Raw genomic sequence first — 19,155 nt, forward strand, 5'->3', positions numbered from 1 at the left:
ATTAATACAGAAATCATATGTGATGAAAGGAGGCGATCCAGGAGTCCCTTGCCACAGTGGGGAAATGTAGCAGATTCCATCTGGCTGGGATGAAGGTCAGTCCTGGATCTTGCTCTCCTCCTTCCAGGCACCACAGGAGGAAGTGCCAGCCCCTGGCATTGCCCATTAATCGCTGCCTTTGTTTGCCTGCTTAACTCGGGCATCATGCGGGAGGGTGAAGGTTAGGGTGCGGCAGGCAACACACCCTTGCATAGCAAGCGTTTAAAAGCTCTCCCGGCCTTGGAGAGCTTGCATAACGAGGGCAGGGAGAAGGAGACAGGCAGCACAGCATGCAAAGGAACTCTTCTGCCGCTTACCAATAAAAGTCAGAAATATCCGACTAGTGACGCCACATCAGGTCCTTTGCAGTTCTATAATACATCGCTATTTTTCTCATAATTTGGAACCATTTTTAATTGATTATAACTCCATTCAGCAGAAACCCCAGGCTAGATGTTCGTGACATGGAATCATAGATTTGTGGTTGGAAGGGACCCCGAGGGTCATCCATGCAGAAGTATAATTTACCTTTTCTGCATTTCTAATAAAACAAAAGCATTCAAAAGTCCCTATTCAAAGGGTCAATAGGGACAAATGTAATTTCCTTAGAACCACATATAAACTGAGTACAAATAAAAGGTAAGGACTATGCATTTTCTGTATGACTAAGATTGTACTCTCTGGGTTTTGTTTTGAGCTGTACTTTATCTTGTAAAGCACAGGAATAAAAGATTACAGATCCACAGTGTGATACAATTGTAAAAAAAGTATTACAGGGCATCAAATAGTGCTTTGCGGGGGGGGGGGGTTGGGGGGAAGAGGAGTGGTTTTAGGCAGAGGGAGAAATTAGGGGCCAAAAGGGAGACTGGATGAAGCACTGATATAGTCTTTATAATGTGTAGGGTTCACAGACTTTGCGATTTCAGGCTCCACTCGTCAAGGCTGTCTTGGTTTGGAGGTACATTTCTATAAATCAAGGCTAGTGCAACAGGCCAGGCTGAGGAAAACACTCCAAGAAACCCAGAGTGGAGTCTGAGTTTAAGGCCAAAACACAGATCATAACCAATAATACAGTCCAAAGTACATGAAGAACTGGAACAAAGAAGGTGGGGCAAAGGAAATCAGGAACAGGAACAGAGGATGGAACAGCTCAAGGTAAGGATCCAGGAAGAGCTGCAACACCTACTAAAAAAGTTGGAGTCATTGAAATACTGCACTGTTGACCGAGAAGAACACACAAGGATTCTGCTTTTTTATATATAGTGTGCATAGCTATTTCACTCCTGAAGAGTCCTATGAACTGCCTATCAGAGGGAGTGATGTTTAGAATTCCTTTTTCCTGAAAGGGTCTTCCAACATCCTGGGCAAATCTAACCTTGGACAGCTCCTCATGCTAGATCCCAGCCTTAGCTTTTGGGACCTTTCGTGCACCCTTGAATCCACTGAAACCTCTTTTCCACACAAGGGACAAGCTGGACCTGGGCAGATTATGCAGCCGCACAACTGGTTGCTTGGTATTGTTGGCATGGAGATATTTGGGGGCGGGGGGGGGGAGGTGGATGAATGAAGTGGCATCATCATTTAACTGCATTTTATATTTGTGCACTTTTGGAGATTACATCAGGTTTGGAAAAAATGTCTATCTGAACTTACCACATGAATGTGCTAGAGCTGTCTGTCTGAATGCACAATCAATAAGGGCAGGAGGGAGCACAATTAAAATGATGAAATGTGGGTGGCTGAGTAGCGGTGCGGATCTGAGGAGGTTTGGTTAGTGGCAGCTTTCCAGGCAGTATGGGTTTCTCTTCTGTTTTCCTCTCAGGTTTTTAATAATGAGATTCTCAGAAGCAACCTATTTCAAATATTGCAATGTATGCTTGAATCAAATATCAACCCAACACTTTTATACCACCACACCCAAGTTACAAATTCCGTCTTCTCCCTGAGCTATCCAAAAGAAAGGCACAATTCCTCTCCCATTGCAGTCAGTGGCCAAAAACCCGCTGCTTTCAGACGAGCTGGACTCAATCCAATGCATGCAAGACAAAACCGCAGTTGAACTTTTTCTGCGTTAGTGACCGAGTATAGGTTAACTTGTCAACTTCATTTGTGTGCTAATCTGGCATTCAGTACATTAATTACATTGCTAAATTGCTCTTCATTAGGGCTTCAAGCCTTTAAAAATTACAATCGATAGGAATGACTCTACAGTGCACTTAAGACGACAGCCTAAAAACTAACTATGCATTATATATTTTGTGATTGATTATGTTTCACCAGTAAGTCATTCCACAGGGTGCTAGCTTTTCAGAGAATTGGAATTTGGTTCTTTATTTTGCCATTTGTACTCTGCTACATGGCTCCATTTAACCTATGGCCACCAAGATAAGGGTGCAGGTGGTACATTTGTACCAGGAGCAGAGCCAGAGGGTGGGGCCTGCAGCTGAGTTTTCTTTTCTTTTTAAAATTTAGCCTCTCAGCATTTTGGAACAAACACTATGAAGCAAAATTTACAGGCACCATTCAAAACAACTGCACTATGAGGAAAAAGCCTGCTCTCATCTCTCAGTGTTTTTAGCCAATGGGTGAAGTCAGAGATGTGATTGACTAGTGATAGAGAGAAATTTAGAGTGATACAAGCCTGAATAAGGTCCAAAAATGACTTCAAAAATGACCCAGGACATCCATTATCCAGACAATGGAGAAGACACTTCCTGGTTCATTCTGAAACTGTATTTTTCCATCTTCCCTGGTAGAGAAGTGACTGTTGCCCAGAAAAAAATAATTGAGAAATCCAAGAGTTAAATATAGCTGTGCATGTCCATCCAAAAACAAAAAAGCAGGAAAGAGAGCATGCCTTTTCACTCTTAAAAACTGTGTGTGCGCGCGCTTTCTGAGTAAACATTATTTTAAAATTACTCTGCTAGTGCAAATAAAAATAAAACCCATCATTAGTATATCTGTATGGCAGGACTGTGGCTATTATGGCTGAGAAAACATGGGTTATATCAGCCCTGCAAAGTAACCCAGTGCTGCTGTATTAATATTGCTGGGGCAGGGGTGATGAGAAAGAGAGCAGGATATGGCAACCCTGCAGTGTAGTCTAGTGTTGTTATCCTGTCTCTTGATATAATGGGTTTGTTTTCAATTCTAGGAAATGCAGGGGTTTTGTGGGGGAATAAGGTGATTGTAGGAACAACATGTTGGGTAGGGGTAGTTTGTTACTTTACAGCCATGGAGGGATTCCTGGGGATGGATTATTGATGCTGGTATAACACTAAAATACAGTGGTACCTCGGGTTACAGACGCTTCAGGTTACAGACACTTCAGGTTACAGACTCCGCTAACCCAGAAATAATACCTCAGGTTAAGAACTTTGCTTCAGGATGAAAACAGAAATCGCGCAGGGGCGGCAACAAGAGGCCCCATTAGCTAAAGTGGTACCTCAGGTTAAGAACAGTTTCAGGTTAAGAACGGACCTCCAGAACGAATTAAGTTCTTAACCCGAGGTACCACTGTGGATATATTCATGTTAAAAACTTAAATCCTTTTTACTTAAAGGAAAAAGGGAGAGAGAAAAGAGTGGCTGTTTGACCTGTGCTGTAAACCCTAGTGTAGTGATTATGAGGTATAAAAATAATCACAACAAATGCTCTTAGAATACACTACATGCTTTTTGACAATTTAATCTGGAATTTATAGAAGCATGGGCACATGAACTTTTGATTACTGTAAATGTTAAATCTCTTTTAACCTCCCCTTGGCCTCTCCTAACTGCCATCAGAAGTATACCTGGTTTTGGACTGAATGTAGTATTGCCAGCCCAGTAACAATTGATGGGGAAAAGATACAATAACTTGAATTGTTTGCGTGCTTTAGGGTTTGCACTGGGGGAGCGCAGGGCTCTTCTGCATTTTAGAGCTGTGTGGCAGGCAGGAATCCAACAAGTTGTTTTTTTCTAGTATCAAAATAAAATGATGGGGAAAGTTTCACCTGATTACATTCTGTTTATCAGACATCTTTTCAGTTCCACATGGCCCCCTTTTTATTTTTGAGCTCTCCACCCCACTTGGAAAGGAGGATGCAAGCTGCCATACACAGGAAGCATGTGAAAATGTTATGCAAATTTGTATCCTCTTTCACAACTGGGCCAGAGGTCTCAATCAGTGCCGGATTTACGTATAGACTAAACAAGCTATAGCTGAGGGCCTTACTCTCTTGGGGGCCCCCCAAAAAAACTAAAGCAAAAACACTGGATTTACATTTCCAAAATATAAGATAAAAAACAAATAAAATAAAACCTACATACAGCAACAGTGTTTTGTTTTGTGTTATGTAGGCTCCTATGATGTAAGTAATGGGCCCTGCCTGCTAGCCTGCTCCCTAAAATATCACTGGTTTGCTATTAATATACTTCTTCTTAATTGTATTTCAGTTCAACAATTACTTTGATAAAATACATATTTTGTTATGTGCAAATGGCTTTAGATACCTATTAGGTCCATAAATTACCATATAGCATATATTCAACATAAAAAACAGTGACAATTTGTTGTTGACAAAGGACAGCTGGACATATAAAGGGCCCAATTACCTTCAGTAGCTTAGGGCTCATCAAACCTACCGTAAATCTGGCCCTGGTCTGAATCCTCATCTAGTGTGCTTGGCCTAGAAAATGCTATTGGTATCCCTGACTGAGCCATTGGGATGGTTTACCATTACTCACTCAAACCTTTTTTCTATCGAAAAGTAGTGGTTCTTGGTATAGCCCACAATTATCCAAGGCACAATTGAAAGGGATGACTCTGAACTTGAAAGCTGTAAAGTGGCTGGGCCTGAGTTAACTCAAGAACTCTTTATCCCTATAGGAACCATGCATATCTACTCAGAAGACAGACCCATTGAGTTCCATTGGCTTTACTATCAGGTAAACAGTCTGGTCCTACCCATTGAAATTAATGGGCATGACTAACTTCAAAAGCTGCAATGGATCTCCTCTAAGCAGAACTCAGCTGGATACAACCCTAAGAATAGGACCACTCCTTTAGTTTGACCCTAAATATGTTTGCTCAAATGTAGGTCCTATTAAGTTCAATTAGACTAACTTCCATAAAAGTATGTGTATGGTTGTCTCCCAATCCTTAATGCAGTTGGTATAATAAACGCTATGGTTGTGTCCACACATTTAAAGAGCTCCCCCCGCCCCCGAATCCTGAGAACTGTAGTTTATACCAACAGAGCTACAATTCCCAGGATTCATTGGGGAAAGTTGTGCACTTTAAATGTATGGTATGCAGGATATCTATGGGAGAAGAAAAGGATGAGTAAACCCTACATAAATCTGGAGAGGAGTCCCTAAGACAGTTGGATGGCGCCTTGTATACTTCCTTCCAGCAACTCCTGCAGCCAAACTGGTGCAAAATGGATTGCTCTGCTTTCCTTTGGATCACATCAGTGAGGCCAAGACTGGGGTCCTGTTATCTGGGCAGTCCAGGACCTCCATACACACTGCCCAGGCTTGCACCCTGGGGGGGGGGGAGGTCACTTCAGTGCTTCTTATGCAATGGTTTGACTTCTCTTCCAGTGGTGCAGTCTATGTATCTCAGGACAGACAGATGCCTACAATACAGCCTAATAGACCCCCAACCCCCATTTAAATCTGTAGGATTCAAAGCATACATCATAAAAACCAAATTCAGCTAGACTTTAATGTATGCCTGCATGCAGTTCAATCCTATGTTTGTTTACTCAGTAAACTCCACTTTGTATAGTTGGAGCTACTACAAAGTAAGCAGACAGAGGAACACGGCCTTAAGCAATCTCATACTGGCTTACTTGTGAGCGAGCCCCATTTGAGACTTCCTTCTGAAAACGGAAAACCACACATAGGAACAGATTAAAGCATTTGCAATCTCTGATAAAGGAATGAGACCATCCAGATTTTGGGAGGAGTTTGGTGTCAGGACTCTTGGGTTCTATTCCTGGGCCTATTACTGATTCAGCATCTGAAGCTGAGTGACTCACTTCCCCACTGTGGCCTCAGCTTCCCCATCTGTGGAAAGCCCTTTGGGATCATTGGATAGGAAGCACTAAATATAACACCCACCTCCGCCCCCGCTGAATTATCCAAAGGAGGAAGGTGAAATAATCAGGACTGGGACAGCTCTGCCATCCAGAGAGGCACAGCAGGTGCCAATGAACTGCCGTATCAGAACCCTCAAAATTCTTCTACACAAAGAACAAAATCCAGAAGAAACTTTAAGTGACTACTGGAAATACCCATGTAGCTTTTTGACCCTGAAATAGCTTTCCTTTAACTTTACTGTAAGAGAGCATATCTTGTGAATATACTTCCCCCGTCGTATTTTTTTATATATATCTTGTCCCAAATGACATTTTACCTCAGCTAGGATGAATCCCCAAGCGAGGATAGAACATTCCCTGATGATAACTGGAATATAACGCCGGCACCAGAACACAGAGAGGAACCTGAGCACTTTGATAGCGCTTTCCAGCCTAGGACTCAACAGGCAGGTCACTTTGGAACTCCAGACACACCCAACAGCAACCCATGCTCCACTCCAACCACAAGGGGGGCCAGGCACCCCACACATGTAAACTAGAGAAGGGGGCAGCAATGCTATACAGCTGAAATGCTGTGACTCACCCTTGGCTCTCACTCCTGCCCCCCTCCCAGCCTTTATTACATGTGGATGCTGTGTCCTGTCTGAACTGAATTGCCCTAACACACTGTTCTTCGGACAGCAGGGAGTGGTGTCTCCCAAACACAAGGCAAGCACTCGTCTCCAACTAAGCTCTCTGTTCAAAAAGGCCAGGTACTCCACTTCAGTCATTGTTGCTGCTGGCCGAACACTAATCTTGTTGGGACCTGAGCCAAAAGCAGGCCGAGTTCTCCTTCCCCCTCCCCCTTCCCCTTCCCCTCCTTGTTACTCATGTAAAATTAAGTCAAGGCTGCAGGTAACCCTTCACTGCCATATACACTTAACCTGGGAGTAACTCCCATTGAATACAATGCATAAGACTGCACAGTTAATCAGACACTGTGTAGTAAAATGGTGGTTTTTCCAGTATGACCTTATGAGTGAAGTAGGGATTTGAATCCACTTTTAGAAAGAAAATAAAAAACACAGAGATCAACTGAAGACTTATGTTGCTGGCAAACAGCTGCAAAACAGCAGGGTGTGTGTTTTTACCCACAATGCAACTAACACATGCCTGCAACCCCAGCTTGGAAGACTGAAAGTTCAGAACTAGAGAGAGAGGAGTTTTTATTCCACGATTACTGTAACAGAGCAGCCTCTACACAGATGCTCATGTGCTGTCAGAGGGAGAGAGGAATGTAGCAGCCTCTTCTGCCTTTGGGGAGTGTCTGAAATGGGGAAGGTTATGGCTGGCACCTGTACATGGATGAATGCACTACAAAAGGATCAACTGTGCTCACGCACGGGCTCCGGCACAGCCAGCAGCCCTTAGCTGCCCTCTCCAAATGGGACATGCATATGGAGACTCCCACTTGAACGGTCTCTGACAGAAATAAACAAACCTGGTCTGGACTAAACGCCAGACAGTCATAAAAACAGAGACAGAGGTAGGGCTCTTATCAGGGGAGAGGCCGTAACACAGCCAGGCCTGGCCACAGGGCACAGAGTCCCAGAAGAATGTACTTGCGGCACTGGGTGTAGCCAGCAGCATGCTACCTTTATGTTGCCAGCCAGCTGGAAATCTGAAAGATGGATATTAAGCTGGTTCCAATTTGCTCAAAACCAGACCCAACTCACTCCACAGGATCCTAGTTCTCAATTTTCAACCAGGCTCAGAAATCCGAAGCCAAATGTAAGAAATGTTCCTTTGTTCTCTAGCTCTCTAATCAGCAGACCCCACTGCTCATCCAGTCCTGGTTTCTACACCTCCTTTCTATGTCCCTCTCCATCAGCCAGATACAGCTTTTCCAACCCAATCTCAGCCTGGTTCTTTTTGGTTCTGTTTGACTCCAACCACCTCAAGCCATTTCTTTACAGATCTGCATATGCCCCTCCCCACATAACATACAAAAAACCAAACCACCCCTTTTTACTTGTGTTCAGAGACTCAGGGTAGGAGGAGGGTGGGTGGGTGAAGAAGGGGCTTGGCCAAGCTATGGCTTCTCTGAACAGTTAGGGATTAGTGCCAAGGGCAGGGAGTTTCTAATCCTGGCATTTCGTGTCTCTGCCCATCCCAGGGCTGTGCCCGTCTGCCTCCTACTCAGCCTGTGCAGCAATGCATGCCTCTGCCCTTCCCCCTAAAAAAGCAAGTGGGATACTGTCGAGGCAGAGAAAAATGAAAACCTGTTTGTGGGAAGCCCTCCACCCAAAGTCTATATGAGAATGCATGCTTGTTTTTCTTCCTGCTGAGGAGTTTTTAAGTGGTTTCAGTGGGATGCTGTATATGAGATAGATCCCAAGTGTTAACTGTACAGTCCCATTGCCAGAATGTAAGCTTTCCTCACCCGTCTCTTTCATTCATGGCACTTCTCTTCTGATTAAATAGATAGGACACCTGGGGTTTTATTTTATTTTTAAAGCATCTAGGTTTCTAGAACTTAGTGTTGTCAGGAAAATACTCTTCCATGATTAAACTGTGTATTGCACTCTTAGAAGATAAGAGTTGCAGCTGCAGCTCCATAGCTTCCAACACTCCTCCTTTCCCTGGCACAAAGATTTCAATGGGGAATCTGCAAATGGCCAAACTTGAGGGTGAGACTCCAGGATCAAGATCTCGTCCTTCAAGATTGGATTTCTACGGCCGCCTTCGAACCCACAAATGTGTTGATATGAAAATTGCCTGCTGAACCTGAACAATGCAATCCAACTCTGCCACCTCCAACATGTCCTGCCAAATTCTATCTGATCCCATTCGACAGCTGTCAGTGGCAACAAAAGCTGAAGCGACTGAACATATATTTACAAAAAGGAGGGGGGGAACATAACAAATACAAGTCAGCCATACAAAATATATATATATCATCTATCATCAAGATGATTTCCAAGCCAGTCAATAAATGGGATATTTGGAATTATCCCAGGCAAGTCCTGAGAAGCAGGGTGGGCCAAGCAACAGTGTCTTTGCAGGAGAGAAACTAGAACAGCCACTCACACAGACTCATGCTGCTAAGGACTCCAGGCTCGTATCAATAATGCAATACTTCTCGGAGATAAAAACTTCTTCCCACTAGTATTAAAGAAATAGCTGAGAGTAACTGGCATAGAAGGATTTAGTATTTCACCCAGGATCTGGAAACCTCATATTGCTTAGATCATGCCATGCAATCATAGTGCGGAGGACGTTTGGTGGTGCTTCCCCCACCCCTCTCTGCCGCTTGACACAGCCACCTTACTATGGCTTACAATAGGTCTGGCCCTGCCTGTGCTTGACTCACACAGCAATGAGGCATGGGTTCATGTTGCAAGAGCCATTCCCACCAGCCCTTCAAACTGGGCAGTAGGCAGAGCAGAACCACCACCACCTCAACATCCTCCTGTGATTTATCCAGAATTTTAAAAGCACATTTCAGGTGGAGGGGGCAGTGCTGAAAGGGATGTAGAACAGGGTTTCCCAAACTTGGGTCTCTAGCTGTTTTTGGACTACAATACCCACCATCCTTGACCACTGGCTCTGCTAGCTAGGGATGATGGGAGTTGTAGTCCAACAACAGCTGGAGACCCAAGTTTAGGAAACCACGATGTAGAAACTGGAGTGGAGGATCTCTAGGGTCCTACCACATTCTCATGAAATTCCAAGTCTTCACTGGAAGACAATAATTTTTATCTGCCATGCATCTATTAAAGGCACAGGAGCTCTGTCCAGGGGGCGGGGGGTGGGGGGTGGGATTGGCAAACCCACACATGCACAAGCAAACAATGTAGTAAGGCAGTTGTTTGAACATACAAGGCTACTGTCATTCTTTTCTTTTTTGTAAACATTCTTTAATTCCTGTATTGTTCATACTGCCTGTTAAACACCTACATTTGTACATGGTAGATTTGGCGATATCCTGAGGTTGCAGGTAAGTCCAATACAGTAAAACAGGGAAGAAGCAGTCATCCCTAAAGCAGAGAGAGAAAGGAAAAAAACATTGCACGCACACAATGCAGAAAAGGTACAATATGACAGCCAGTGTGTTGCAGTGTGGGATTGGGATCTATAATGCTAGGATTCAAATCCCCCCCCCCCCCCGCTATGAAACTCACCGGGTGACCCCAGGACAGTCACTATGTCTTGGCTTAACCTTCCTCTCAGGGCTGTTGTGACAACAAAAAATGGGCAAGGGGAAGGATCACGTATGCTCTTTGGAAGCAAGGTGGGCTATTTATTCATTCATTATTACATTTGTATCTCACCTTTCCTCCAAGGAGCTCAAGATAGTGTCCACAGTACTGCTACTCCCCATTCTATTCTCACTACAATCCTATAAGGTAGGCCAGGCCAAGAATGAAAACTGGCCCCAAATCACTCTGCAAGCCACCTGACTCCACTCACCATGGCCCCCTCCACCTCTTTCCCCCTCTTCTTCTTAATGTAACACTAACGTCTCAACAAATGAAACTGATCTGTAGAAAATGTAACTTGAAAAAAAGAGACATTGCACATACTTTTGTAAACCAAGAAATCTTTAATTAAAAATATAGTTAGATGTAATTCACCATAAATTATATTGTGATTCACTAATGATATTTCTTATGTCACAATCACAAATGTTTGTTTACTGTCATTCTTTTTAACAGGACCCTGTGCCTTTAACAGCTTCTGTAGGTGCGGCTTCACCTAGCAATGTGATCCAACAGTGGGGAAGCTTCCCTTGCTGAACCTATGCCTGTAGCCTCTGTTGTTAAAGGCGCAAGATCTCAGCAGAGGCAGACTGCAGAGCAGAATGAAGACCTGCTGACAGATGTGAGCATAAGCTCACAGAGAAAGCCGTTTAGGGATGCTGGTCAGGTCCAAAGGGAATGGGCCTTCACAGCTTGTTCACTGGGAGGCAACTCACTCTACCAAGGTGCTGAGAGAAGCCGGTGGGTATGCAAAATACTTCCCAAGAGGAGGATCCATCTCGCCAGGTCTCCAGCCCAGCCTCACTCCACACAGGCACGTTCCACCCTGGAGAAACCTGCCCCTGCAGGAGCATCTGGGCCAGAGCCGCCTCCCTGCTAGCCAGGGCTGGGCAGAGCACGGCGCCAGGTTGGCGTCGTCTCCAAGCTTTGCTACAATAGGAGGCCTGGCACCCAGACTGGCCAGACCAGTGCATCTCGGGGACAGAAAGGGGGAGGGGGTGGCAAAGCCTGAGTCAGCACTTAAAGCCCTTTAACTGGCCACACCTGGAGCTTTCTCAATGCACAAGAACAGTTGGCTAATTATAGGGGAAACAAACACTATAAAAGGTAAACCCTCAAGCCTGGACTGAGTCCCATGCAGTCCTGCCACCATCCCCTACTCCAGTGGTTCCCCATTGTTTTGCACTGCGGCTTCCTATAATCTGCTTAGCCACAAAATTCTTTATCCTCATTCTGTTATGCACCCCACACTTGCCAACTCCTTCCCCAAGACACAAGGATTCAGCCCCCCCTCAAAGATGAAGATTTACAGTATGTACCTAGGTTGCTGTCGTTTAGAACTGCATAGCCGTGTCTGAATTGCAGTGATGTCACAAAAGCAAGGATGTCAAAGCAATTAGCCCCCTTTGCTATTGGCTGAGTTGACGGAAGAGTCACAGAATAGTCAAGAACACTCTAACTGCTAAGGAGTTGAACTATCAGCAGAAAGGGCCAGAAATAGCTTGTGTGAGCTTCTGGGTGCAGATAAGTTCTCATCATTCTGATCACTTTTAAGTCTGAGTACTGTGGTACCTCTAGTTACAAATTTAATTCGTTCCGGAGGTCCATTCTTAACCTGAGGTAACACTTTAGCTAATCAGGCCTCCTGCTGCCGCCGCACTGCCGCTGCACGATTTCTGTTCTCATTCTGGGGCAAAGTTCTTAACCCGAGGTACTACTTCCGGGTTAGCGGAGTTTGTAACCTGAGGTGTTTGTAACTCAAGGTACCAGTGTATGTGAATGGTGTGTTTGAATATGAGGCTCATTAATTGGCATAGCCCAGAAATTGACAATAAAAATTTAAAATCTTGTATTTCCAACCTAGTCTCTACTTCTTACTATTGCTTTGAAGCACCAACCACAACCCAGTTCTTTTAATCTTTGTATGCCTCTCCACCCCCAAACCCCTTTTTTATCCCAAGTTTTGACTTCCATGCTTGAGAGCCCAGTGTCCTGGGCTTGCCATGTCCATCTGTTCTGCTCTGCATTTTTAAAAATCATTTTTATTAAAGATTTTCTGCTCTGCATTTTTAGGGCAGGGTGCCAATTCCTCCCAACCCCCAGAAACTGAGGACTTCCCTTCTTGTTGCTTTGCTGCTTCTACAAGCCTCCCTTTTCTTTTACAGCACAATCCTGACCATGTTTACTTGGAAATGTCCCATTGCGTTGAATGGGGGTTACTCCTTGAAGGTGTTAAATGGAGAACTTTTCCAAGTGCACGTAATACCAAAGCTTTAACCAAAAGAAGGAGTGAAAGGATAACAGGATTTATTAGGGCTTAGCTTGGGAACCTGTTTCCAGTGCCAAAGCCCTGGCTTTGTTTGGAGTACATAGCTATAGAATATCTCATTGTAGCATATGTAACCACAACCAGATGTTGGGTATCTGTGATAAAGAGTACAGGGGTGGGGGTAGGAAGACTTCCAGATAGGAATGAATCCCAACACCTCCTTTTAGAAATTTAAAACCAGATATATGAAAACTGTAGCACTGGTTTTTTGCTAGGCTATGGCAAGAATCCAAGGGTGGATCGACAACTCTCATGTTCAAGGTCAGATTTAACACACATTATTTCCCCTTGGGTGTCCCGTATTTGCAGTAAATGAATTATGAATTATTAGTGAACTTTGTCAGCTGCTCTGGGAACCCTTTTGGCTGAAGAGCTGGCTGAAAAATGTGTTTTTAAGAGAGAGAGATAGGCAGATAGATATAGAATAGCCGCAATACAACTTTTAGAGCATCTCTCTCTCTCTCTCTCTCTCTCTCTCTCTCTCTGTGTGTGTGTGTGTGTGTGTGTATACAATTCATATTTTTGATTGTGAAGTTCCAGGAAAACAGTAGTTACTCCAGAATTTTTTTAAAATTGGGGTTAATTAATTAATTAGGAGGCAAGGGCCGCTGCAAGTCATTTTATTCTGTTGCCAGATCCCTGGCTCTGAATGTTCTTTTCTTCCTCCTGTTTTTTCTCTTCCTCTGCTTGACCGACACCCATGAATTTTAGGGACTTTAAGGCTGCTCAACTTCTCCTTCCTATAAATATACTCCTTTACACAGCTGGGAGACAGCTGCGTGGGATGGCACAGGCTGGGATGGAAAGAGCAATTGGGCTTTCTTTCTTTCTTTCTTTTTTGGCAATCTCCTCCTCCCATGAGTGAATTGAACCCTAAACGTTTGCAAAATACTGCTAAACATCACAACTCTCTCCAAAGAATCACCCAATTGTCTCCCAGTGTTTTGATCTCCGGGTTCAGAAGATTCACATGGCCCAGTAAACTGACGCTGGCTCTAATTCAGGGATGCTGTGGCCCTCCAGATGTTGTTGGACTCTTAACTCCCATTAGCCCAAGACAACAGGGATGCTGGGAGTTATAGCACAACAACATAGGAAGAGGCAAAGGATCCCCACTTCTTCTCTCATCCATCCCTTCCCACACTGTGTTACCCCAAAGGGAGAGGTTCATCCAAACCCAGCTGGGAAATATATTCTAGACAAAGTCAGTTCCACTCAGTTCTATTGATCCTCAGTTCTAGATGTCTTCCCCAGGCACAAAGTCGTGATTCAGATAACCTGTATCAGAAGGCCCTAGGGAGCAGGGATGACATTTACAAGTGAGTCACTCTGTAAAATTGGAATTGCTTTTGGAAAAACTAGGGGGACACAGCTATTTGAGAGAACGTGTTAGATTTTTCTAACAATCACACGATCCTGCCTAGAAATATAGGGAACCTGCAATGTCTGAAGGAGTTTCGCTGGTAGTTTCTGTGGTTGCTACCACAACAGCAGCCTGATAAACATGCTGGTAGAGAAATGGAGAAGAACATAAACACATGGTGAGAATCTCAGTCAGAAAGGGGATGTGCTTCAGTCAGGGTAGGACACTTGAAAGGGATGGCATAGCCTTGTTAGAACATGACAAACCACAGGCCCAGACAGGTTATGTGAGGACAGGTTGACAGTTCAGACAATCCAGAAGGGGTATTCTAGTCAGGTCAGCTTTGCAGAGTAGCTTCTAGCCCAGGTATGAGTCAGAGCCAGCCTTGAACCACAAAGAATGGGTTCCCCTCAGCAATCCCCCACCCCTCCTTCAGAATCAAGAGCCTCTGCCAATGTTTTCCTGCGTCTCTTCCAGACAGTTCTAGGAGGCAAGCACTGAACACCTGGGTACCCAAGAGCTATAGGGCTAAAGGGTCTGGCAGTTGTCCCTAGTACATCACCTCCGCTTCAAAACCTAGAATCCTGCCATGTTCATTAAGGATCCTAATGATAAAATCATTAAAACCTCCCTGCCCTAAACGTGTCAGAGATCAAATGGGTGGTTCCAAGCCTTTTTTTATTGTTATTCTTATTGAGCTAATGGGGAAAAGAGCTAGGGAGTGTCAGGGACTTTCCCAAGGAACTCAAGGGAGTCAGTAGCAGAGCCGAGAGAGAACTCCAGCTTCCAGACTTCCTGCTGCTGTGGGGGAGGGAGGCTGAGACTGCGAGCACTGGAGTGCAAGTGAACTCTTATTTCCAAGTTTTACATTTCAGGGTAGAAAATCAGGAGAGGTTATGCAGCAAAACCAACCCACCATTCCCTTGCCATGTGCTTGCAAGCATGTATTCCCTCCCCCCATGCCCGGTCTCTACTTTGCAGTCGACCAGCAGAAAATAATGCGCTGCTGCTCAGGAAGTGGTTGAGAGTGAGAGGAAGTGTCTGATGTCAGAGACAGAGGCTGTTGCTCCAAAAGATCCTTCAACTCCCCTCCTCCACTGACTCTCCCAGTGCTCTTGCCCCCAGAGAATGGGGCAGAGAGAAGAGGTTATAGGTGCTAGATGTCTTATGATTTGAGGGAATACCCCTTATTTTAAAGTTCTTTCATTCTGAAATACCCAGTTTCAGAGGCTACAGAGACCAAACCACCCAAGTATCCCTTATATTTTTTTTTTCATCTCTAGCATGGACCACCAAAGCCCTGCTCCTCCTGATCTTACGAGTTCCCCCTTAGACCCAAGTTAATGGTGTTCGTCATAAACTGGACACCAACACTAGTAGATAGAATGATGAACCTGAAGGAGCAGGAATCCTAGCCATGGATTAAGAGTGGAGCATAAATAAAATGGACGTGGGTGGTGCTGTGGGTAAAAGCCTCAGTGCCTAGGACTTGCCGATCGAAAGGTTGGCGGTTCGAATCCCTGCGGCGGGGTGCGCTTCCGTCGCTTGGTCCCAGCGCCTGCCAACCTAGCAGTTCGAAAGCACCCCTGGGTGCAAGTAGATAAATAGGGACCGCTTACTGGCGGGAAGGTAAACGGCGTTCCGTGTGCTGCGCTGGCTCGCCATATGCAGCTTGTCACGCTGGCCACGTGACCCAGAAGTGTCTGCGGACAGCGCTGGCTCCCGGCCTCTAGAGTGAGATGAGCACACAAGCCTAGAGTCTGTCAAGACTGGCCCGTTCAGGCAGGGGTACCTTTACCTTTACCTTTACAAATAAAATGTACTCCAGTCTTGAAGCTACCAGCATGAGTTTGACCAAACTGCGGGAGGCAGTGGGAGACAGGAGTGCCTGGTGTGCTCTGGTCCATGGGGTCACGAAGAGTTGGACACGACTAAACAACAACACAAATAAAATACTTTAAGTGTTTGTTTGTTTGTTTGTTTGTTTAAAAAATACAAGGCATGTTTGCAACAAGCTTTGTATGCAAAAGCATATATTATAGGGGTACTATTGCCAGGGAAGTGAAGCTGACTGTGGCTCCCTACTTCTCACAGCAGATGAGATAGTAAACTGGTGTCAGGATGGTGCCATGTCACATGACTGAATTACACCTACACACACCAAATTCCCTGTACAGAGAAAGGAAGGGATCTTGCCAACACACTAGCTTTCAACACTTAGTAGCGTGTGAGCATTCCATCATGTGAGCCCCTTCTTGAAACCTGAAGGGTACTATCTGGAAACAGGTTTACATCTCATCTGTTCTTGAGAACTGGGCCCCACGTCAAAGAAGGGGTTTGCTGCGCGGCACAATGCGTGACGGAGCCTTGCGTGAGTCATGATTTCTCAGCCTCAGTTTCTCCTCCTGTAAAGTGGGAGCGTGGTGATGGCAAAATAAGAAGGTAAAGCACGGAATTCCTGAAGAAACGGGCGAGACCCCAGAAACTTTAACAAGCCAAGTTATCATGAAGCATAAACGAGCTGTTTGGTCAATTAGAAAGCGTGTGTGTGTGTGAAATGGCATACACCGGTCCCTTCAAAGTTCCCTGCCTGCAGCTGCCCATCTTTCCCACCCAACGAAGCCCGGGACAAGGAGCCGCTGGGTCTGGCAGCGGGCCAGCCCGTTGGGAAGAGGTTGTGGCTCCCGGGTCCGGCCTGCTCAGCGCCAGGGAATGAGGTTCCGGGGCCTCCAGGCGGGGACCGGCCCAACGGGTTCAACCTCATTCCTGGAACCCTGCTCACATCCTGGAGGGGAGAGGGCAGGGCGAGGCGCGCGCGCGCACGCAGCCCGGCTGAACCCGCTGCCCTTTTGCGGGGGCAGAGCCTGTTCCGACGCATTCGCCGGGGAGCGGCGTCAGGGATCCCCGAAAGCCCCAAGTCAGCAGCACAGAAAGTGCCGAGTCAGGGGCGGGGAGCTGCCCTTGTCCCCTCCTCCGCTCAGGCTCCACGTCCCTTGGGGTCGGGCACTCCGGGGTTAACAATACGGCCGGAAGGAGGGGCGGCAAAGCGGGCCGTTCCCTTCTCCTCCCCGGTCCTAGTTTTAAGACTGAGCCGCGGATCCAACGCGGAGCAGAGGCCTCCCCCCCCCCAACGCCGAAACGACCCTAACCACGTTGCCTGGCTGCTAAGAGTCAACACACACAAACACACCCTCGCCTTGCGACCGGCCGAGCTTTCAGAACAAGCTTTTCAGAGCGTAACCCCGGAGCCCGCGAGCAATTCCGACGTGCACGTGCAGAGTGCCTCTCGCACCGGAGAGTAACGCCGCGCGCTCCTGGGCAAAAGACTTCAGCGGAGGGGGGGAAAACAACCCCCGTGGGCTCCTAAGGAGGGAAATCTGCGGGCGCGTCCCCGACTCCCTCCTCCTCACCGTCAATGTTTTGTGTGTACATGAACATAAGGGAAAGATGACATGACTTGGAGACCGCATTGACTCGTATCGGGAAACGGGGAGGAAGGTGCGCTTGCAGTCTGTACATACATCAAGGAGGAGCAGGAGTGAGGTTAGGGTTTCCTTTGCTAAGAATCAAAACGAACTTTTATGCCCCCCCCCCCAATTTACAGAAATGTCAATGCAAAAACGAGAACAAGAGGCGTGTGTAGTCACAGGGCTTTCCCACACCATGATGGACAGAGCCAGAGGACAATAGTCCGGCCAGTCTGGGCCTTCTGAGGCAGGATCTGCCTATGAACGTGCACTACCGTATTTTTCGCCCTATAGGACGCACTTTTTCCCCTCCAAAAATGAAGGGGAAATCTGGGTGCGTCCTATGGGGCGAATGCAGGCTTTCGCTGAAGCTTGAAGAGCGAGAGGGGTCAGTGTGCACCGACCCCTCTCACTCTCCAGGCTTCAGGAACACATCCGCAGCCTAGGCAGCCCTGCGGGAGGTCCCGCAGGGCTCCCTACGCTGTGGATAGCAGCCTGCCGCCCGGTGCGAGGAACGCCCTGAAGCAGAGCGCCCCGCCTGCCGGACAGACATCCGCAGCGTGTTGGAGCCCTGCGGGAGTTCCCCGCAGGGCTCCCCACACTGCGGATAGCAGCCTGCCGCCTTGCGCGATGGGCACCCTGAAGCAGAGTGCCCCGCACGCCGGGCAGACATCCCCAGTGTGTTCCCCGCAGGGGCGCCCTGAAGCAGAGCCGACAGACATCGGCCAGCCCCACAAGCTCGGGGGACAGCAAGGAGGCGCAGCGCCACCATCCCGCTGTTCCTCGAGCTGGTTCGGTTTCCCCGACCTGGTTTTGGGGGGGGAAATAAAGGGGGGGGGATTTCCTTTATTTCCCCCTCAAAAAACTTGGTGTGTCGTATGGGACGAAAAATACGGTATATACAGCCGGGCGTACAGCAGGGTGTTCCCATTGGTTGGTTTCCAGTGCATTTGGAACAGTACAGTAAGCCCACAACTTATGTGGGGGTTACGTCTCGGGGATTGCTTCTAAAGCCAAAATCGTGTATAGTCAAAACAACAACAACATTGAGTTCAATGGCAGGTGGGATTGCCAAAGTCATTTTCCCCCAGATCCCTACCTACTTTATTTATTTTTTCGTATCCTCCCCCATGTGTAAAACTGAACGCGCACAAGTTGAATGTGCATAAATTGTGAGCTTGCTACAACACAAATACTTGACACTTGCATTGGGATTTCAAGTCTTCAAAGTGCTTCACATGCAGTTAAGGTGCTTCCACAGAATGGTTTACTGTGGTCTGGGGCTGCTCATGCGTGGATATTTTTTTTACAGTTTCAATTTTTTTATTTTATTTTATCAGCTGTTCCATTACTTTGGTGTTTGCCACCCTAGTCTCCTTTGGGAGGAATGGATGGATATAAACTTAATAGATACAAATTGTCAAAGGTCCTCATATAAATGCCATCCTGCATTATTTCCCCATTTAAACTGGATTTACAGTTTATGCAGCAATCCAGTAAGTAAATAAAATCCCACAGAAACGGTAAATGTAGTTTAATGGGGGGGGGGCGGATATTGGATGGCATTTTGATGAGGATGTTGTGTGGACTGTACCAAAAAAGAGAGACCTTTGCATGGATGGGCAGCACTG

The 19,155-nt window shown here is 46.3% G+C and overlaps 2 long non-coding RNA genes across 3 annotated transcripts in view; one reads left to right on the top strand and one right to left on the bottom strand.

Annotated features, from left to right (window-relative positions):
- Positions 1-19,155, bottom strand: part of LOC310755161 — a 59,958-nt gene that overhangs the window by 26,361 nt on the left and 14,442 nt on the right. Inside the window, exon 3 of one of the 2 annotated variants that reach the window (XR_014544194.1) lies at positions 10,045-10,143. The exons of the other annotated variant lie outside the window; for it this stretch is intronic. This is a non-coding gene — a long non-coding RNA (uncharacterized lncRNA). Of the gene's footprint in view, positions 1-10,044; positions 10,144-19,155 lie in introns of those variants that run through there. 2 annotated transcript variants of the gene reach the window in all.
- On the top strand, positions 791-15,478 carry LOC310755172. Its single transcript, XR_014544207.1, has 3 exons — positions 791-1,194; positions 4,909-4,967; positions 10,822-15,478. It is a non-coding gene; the product is annotated as an uncharacterized lncRNA (long non-coding RNA).

This window comes from Podarcis filfolensis, assembly GCF_964270895.1.
Source record: "Podarcis filfolensis genome assembly, chromosome: 2".
Lineage (NCBI taxonomy): Eukaryota > Metazoa > Chordata > Lepidosauria > Squamata > Lacertidae > Podarcis > Podarcis filfolensis.